Here is a 6000-nt window from a genome sequence, read left to right as displayed (position 1 = left end):
AAATTATATTGTGGAAATTACAAACGGAATGACAAACTTATATATACCCTTCTCACGAAGGTGAAGGGTATAAAGATATATTTGATAACTCTAAGGCAACTGCTACACGTTCAATATAGCAGTGCCCTAATTCGAAATGTACAATTGTTTTTTTTTTATTTAGTAACATTTATTTAATTTCAATCGTCTTTCCTAAAACGCGATTTTAAAGATGATTGGTAACATTTTACGTAATGCCGCTTTCAAATATGTGGCAACTTTTTTGCGAAATAAAAGAAATAAATGAAATCGTAGCAATTTTCGCTCAGTCGTTCTTCGTGTGTATCGAAAATCTTGTTCATCAAACAAATCAAAACATTAAAAGTACTTTGAAAACGTTTCAAACGAAAAACAATTGAATATAAAATAATAATATTTAAAGTATATCAAATCATGGATATGTAAAAACTTTGTAGAGGAAAATATAACATTTAACAAATCATAACAAAATAAATCGTTGTACAACAAAAACTAGAACACAAAAAAAAATATATAATTGTGCATATACATACTATTTTTGTGTGGTAAACAAAGAGATAAAATAAAAATTTGCAGTTAATTGGTAAAACTGAATAATGTAAGTGGTTTTTTTTATAATAATAATAAAAATAAAACTGAACGAATTAAGGCAAATATTTTGGTACTTTTAATTAATTTTGTGTTTATGCAGATATATATGACTATCTACATACATATGTATATAATATAGTGTAGATACAACTTTTAAAATTATATACATATGTAAATATGTACATGTTGTGTTATTTTTTACATACATATGTTCTTCCTAACAATTTGTAATTTATTTGTATTTAGTTACTAAGGAATTCATTCGTAAACATATCTATTGTGACTGGAAGATTTTATTTTTTAGTCGAGAATAAACATTTAGATTATTGTGTTGCGATAATTAAAGGGATTATATTAAAGAATACTGTACTATAGCCGGGTTACATAGAAATATCCTTTACTTCAGCCGTTAAAGGGACATAATCAAATAACCATTATAAGATCCCCAAAATAGGTTGTATTTTCTTCATTTGTTTACTGAAGTTCACATTCTCTTAGCAAACGGTCGTTTTCACAACATAAGCGCGTTGCAAATTTGAATACTTTACTTTAATAAGTTCATATATACTTGAAAACAACTGTTGTGTTTGTAATTACTTATTCTCCTTCTTATTGAACTAAACTAATAACTAAACCAGAGAACTGCAGTCTGAGCCGCAGCCGCCGAAATTTCTTTAGCTTAAAAGCTCTTGAAAATAGCCGCCGTTTTTTTTTTAAATTTTCGAAATCCAATCAGCCGCCGATGCCGTGAAATATAGTCGGAGTAGTTGAAAAACAAGTGATTAACATGTAACGTCTCGTGGCGCCAAATCATCTAGAATTAAAAATCACATTAGGGAGAAAAAGGTCACAACAGGTTTAGTATGCTAGAAGCTCAAAATTATATGGACATAGCTCTAGGAACAAATATAAAGGCTAGGTTAGCCTAACGTTGATGTAATGTAACCGTAATTTTGACTTAACGTAACGCTTTAGAGCAATTATAGAACATTAAAATCGTGTCATATGTTTCTGACATCAACAAAATTCATTAATAACCATCCATTCCGCAATGACTTCTTTAATGTGGGAAATCGTACATGCAAAAAACTTTTTGATCACTAGTTTCAAAAAACGGCTTTTCCACAGATACAAGGACGAGAATGTTTATTCCCATGCTTTTAGTAATATTGATATTTTCTTTAACAAATTCACTTAAAGTATCCGCAGATAAGCCGTTGTGGGATATAAAATAGTTAAGAATGATTGCAAAATTAGAATCCATAGATTAAATCATAAAACATGGGTGCCAATTCTATTGGTTCTTTCAAATACAATGGTTTCGAATCCAACCTAACCTTAATTAATCACAGTTGATACTGCTTTAATTTCTTCAAGCAAGCTTACCCGTGCTCTGCTAAAACAATGGAAAAAGGACTTGTAAATTGGATCAAATATTTTTACAAATATAAAATTAAAATGTATTTAGACTCAAGCTAGTATTTTCCCATTTAACAAATCCCCTAAAAGACTGCTCAGGCGTCAACTGTTAATTTGAAATAATGTCATAAATATACAAAACAATGTTAAAAATCTGACCGATATAAATAATATAAGTTGATATCTGATCGTGAAAAACAATAATCTCCTATTTTAATTTGTTGTAAGACCCATTAACGTACGCATTTCCTATATGGAGTACTCACGCTAATTGTTACTTGAAGTGTTTACGAGTCATTCAAAACAGATGCTTTAAATAATAAATAGCAAACTCTGGGTAGGTACCTTTAAAAACATTAGTATGTAAATAAAAATATTGCAAATGTCATTAGAGTCAATTTATTATATTTTGTAATATCTTCATATATACATATAAAGATATCATCTAATTTGTAAACATTTGGTTAAAGGAATATTATATAATTAAAAAAAATTAAATTGTAAACAATATTTTAAAAGTATATTTCAACGGAGATATTTCCGAAATGTATCACAACATTAAACACTATAACTCTTAAATAAAAAGTGAGGAGATATATTGCTATTTTGGAAAAATTTGGAACAATTGATTTTTAATTATATAGATTTTCATTTGTTAATTGTAATTTACAACAATATTATTTTAAATTCAATTTATATCATATGAAAACTTACCCCCTTTCTATACTTGACAAATATTTGTCATAACAATTAATGACATTTGTTGTCAAAACAAAGTTGTCTGAGCAAAAGCACTAACAATTTTGTCATAACGATAATTTTTTATCTTGACAACCATTTTGACGTTTATCATTATAAAAATTTATCAGGTATAGATAGGGGATAATCTATCTATGAACAAAAAAAACCAATGCTTCAACTGCAACTGACGCAATATCGTAACAAATGTAACTCAATCAGTCCATTAAGAAAACATGTTAAGCGCCCTGGAAATGATCAAATAAACCCGCCAATCAGTACATATGTGTGAGTGTGGTATGCTTGTAGCTTTAAAAGAGACGTACAAATAAACACGTCAATCACCATTTGTATTTTGATGCACTTTTCCATTATTACCAAAAATCTCAATGAAAGTCCCCAAATAAAAAAATCAAAACTTTTTGATTTTCATCAATCAATGACGACAACGCTTATGTGTAGTCGAAAAAGAACGACTTCACGCACACAACTATGTGATTGATGTGTTTATTTGAACGTCTCCAGGGCGCTTTAATCAAACGTTTTCTTACTTGACATGCTTCAAAATTCAAAACAACCCAACTTTTGTACTTAGCGCTGAAGTTAGCTGTACTGATTGGAATATTCTGAATATACATACATTTTATTTATTTGCAGCATTCAGTCGCAGTTGGAGCAATAGCAAGGCGAATCTAATAAAGTGACATCGCGAGAACAGCTGACATTTATTTGTTTACAATTGTTAACTGTCATTAAATTATAATTTTGGTTTATAAGTTTGTAAAATTTTTGTTTTTGCACAATAATATATAAAAACTGATTAATTTATTACTAATAAATTAGAGTATTATTGAATAAATCAATTTCTTTAGCACAGTTTTATTTTTATTGTTAATAACTCCTTGCATGAAATGTTGTTGTTGTAGCAGCTTAAAGAATTTAATAAAATTTAATCTGGGGTTTCTGCAATATCAAGTCCAAGAAATTGTGCTACTTCTGCAGGATGGGTACATAGATCAACTGGTAGTGAAAGAGAGATGGCTGGACAGTTGAAAATGTGGAGGGTATCATGAGGACCCTGACCACATGCTGGGTATAAGTTGAGGACGGCACGGTCTATGCGGGACCAGAAGGCATTAAGCCTGTTGATCCATCCTGATCTTAGTTGTGCCAGAACGACTCTTGTTTTCCGCGGTAGAATCTTCCCGGCGTCTGCTATCGGTGGTGGGCGACCTCCAAGTACGACATTCATACGGTATCCTGCTACCGCGGAATTGATGGCGTCTCTATGAATGTCGTTCAAAGCTGTCATATACGACCTACGATCCAATGAATTCTGCACATAACTCTGTATGCTCTCTCGTATTTTCTAATGTGCTGCCTGACATGCCTCGGGTGAGACTCCAACTGTGTGATGTTGAAGTTTGGATGACTCCTCCGGTTACATTCCAGAAGGAACTGTTGCGTCAGCATGACGTTATGTTCTTTGACCGGTAGAACCTTAGTTTCCTCATGTAGGTAGTGTTCGGAGGTAATTTGGAGGAAGCCTTTGACGGTTCATGATAAATTGTCATGAATGAAATTTGCAAATTTATTTTTTTATGCTCACATTCGAAAATGAGTAGCTAAGAATTTTAAGCACACATAAATGAATACACTGTTTTTTTTCTTTAAAGTACATATACAGTGAGCCTCAAAAGTGAGTAAACAGCAGCGAATTTTTTGATTTTTTAAGATCATGAAAATCATTATAGTCCGACTTAAATCTATATTTTTCACAACCAAAGATATTATTCAAGCCAATCTCTATCAAACCGAAACTTTAAAATTTTAATCATGGATAAATTTTAGAATTTTCATTATCTTAAAAAATATCCAATAATTTTTGGTGTATACTCACTTTTGCGGCTCACTGTACGTATGTGAATAGTGAGAAATAAAACATGTCCAATGCCCAAAATTGAATGGCTTTCTCACCGCGCTCCAATGCGAATCTATAGAAGGTGTCGACAGAACTACAACATGTACAAAAAGAACAGGTACTTTGTTTTTGTTAGAAGATAAGTGAACTGTCAAAGTTGCCTCTTGTTGTTGTTTTTGCTTCTGGGTTTGTTGTATTTTTCGCCACAACAACCACAAGTGAATTGACAGTTCAATTGTCTGAGCAACTGAATAAAAAATAATCTGCTATTCTTCTGAGGTCACCTTCGCCTTGATCACGCTCATTAATATTAATACACATGTGGACTTCTTTTATATTCATGTGTGAGTTGTTTGTTTTATTTGTTTCTATTCAATGAAAAAATAAAAAATGTAAAAAATTCGGTACTTTTTACATTTTCTATCTTAAAATGCGTGTAACTTTTTACAGAGACGAGATAACTGTTTTATTTGCCAATATAAAAAAAATTCGACCCTCCTTGTCTAAAAAACCAAAAAAAGATCGGGCCAAATTTAAAAAAAATAAAACCAAATATCTCTTGAACTAAAACAGATAACTTACATACATATGTATGCATATATTTTTTAGATCTCCTTAAGGACTATTTATATTTTAAATTTCAACTCATTTAGATCATGTTTGGATTTTTGGAGATATTTTAAAAAAATGTGAAACCCGAGATGTCGTGCAATTTTGCTAATTAAGTGTAAAGGGCTTTATATACAACTTTTGTATCTTTATTGTTGTAACAGTTCGACTGTGACTAGGTTGCCAGATTCAGATTTGCAAAAAGCTGGACATTGGTGTCTAAAAAGCTGGACATATAAAAAAAACTGGACATTAAAAAAATTACTGAGAAAATGTTAATTTTGGGTTTGTCTAATCAACATATATGTATATGTATTACACGGTGCTACAGTGAGAAAAAACTTGGAAAACGACAAAGCGTGAGTTATAGGTCTTGTTGAGTACATTGCAAATTGTGTCAAAAAATTTCAGAACACTCTCAAATTCAGAAGTTATTCTAAAAAATGTTTTAAGTGATGTTCGGCAACTTATCGACCAGTCAGTTTTTGTCCGATTTTAATTTTTTAAACGGGTTTAGAAAGAAAATTGATTACGCTTTAAAATGTCGTGCATTTTTTTATATATTTGTAAGTTATAAGTATTGTTTTTGTTAAGAATATCTAAAGAAAACAAAATTCATCCACTTTTTTATTTTAAGTGGCTTTTCATTGCTTATTTTGCTATGTAAGCTTATACAAATTTATAGCAATGTATAAAGGAAATGT

General features: G+C 30.6%; 1 protein-coding gene across 1 annotated transcript in view; it reads left to right on the top strand.

Annotated features, from left to right (window-relative positions):
• Positions 1 to 292: 292 nt before the first annotated feature.
• Positions 293 to 6000, top strand: part of gw (trinucleotide repeat containing adaptor protein gawky) — a 51444-nt gene continuing 45736 nt past the window's right edge. Inside the window, exon 1 of the mRNA XM_065514617.1 lies at positions 293 to 616. The gene's annotated coding sequence lies outside the window, so the exon portion shown is untranslated. The remainder of the gene's footprint in view (positions 617 to 6000) is intronic.

This window comes from Calliphora vicina, chromosome X (genome assembly GCF_958450345.1).
Source record: "Calliphora vicina chromosome X, idCalVici1.1, whole genome shotgun sequence".
Taxonomy (NCBI): domain Eukaryota; kingdom Metazoa; phylum Arthropoda; class Insecta; order Diptera; family Calliphoridae; genus Calliphora; species Calliphora vicina.
The sequence above is the reverse complement of the archived record's forward strand: the minus strand, read 5'-3'. Positions and strand labels throughout refer to the sequence as shown.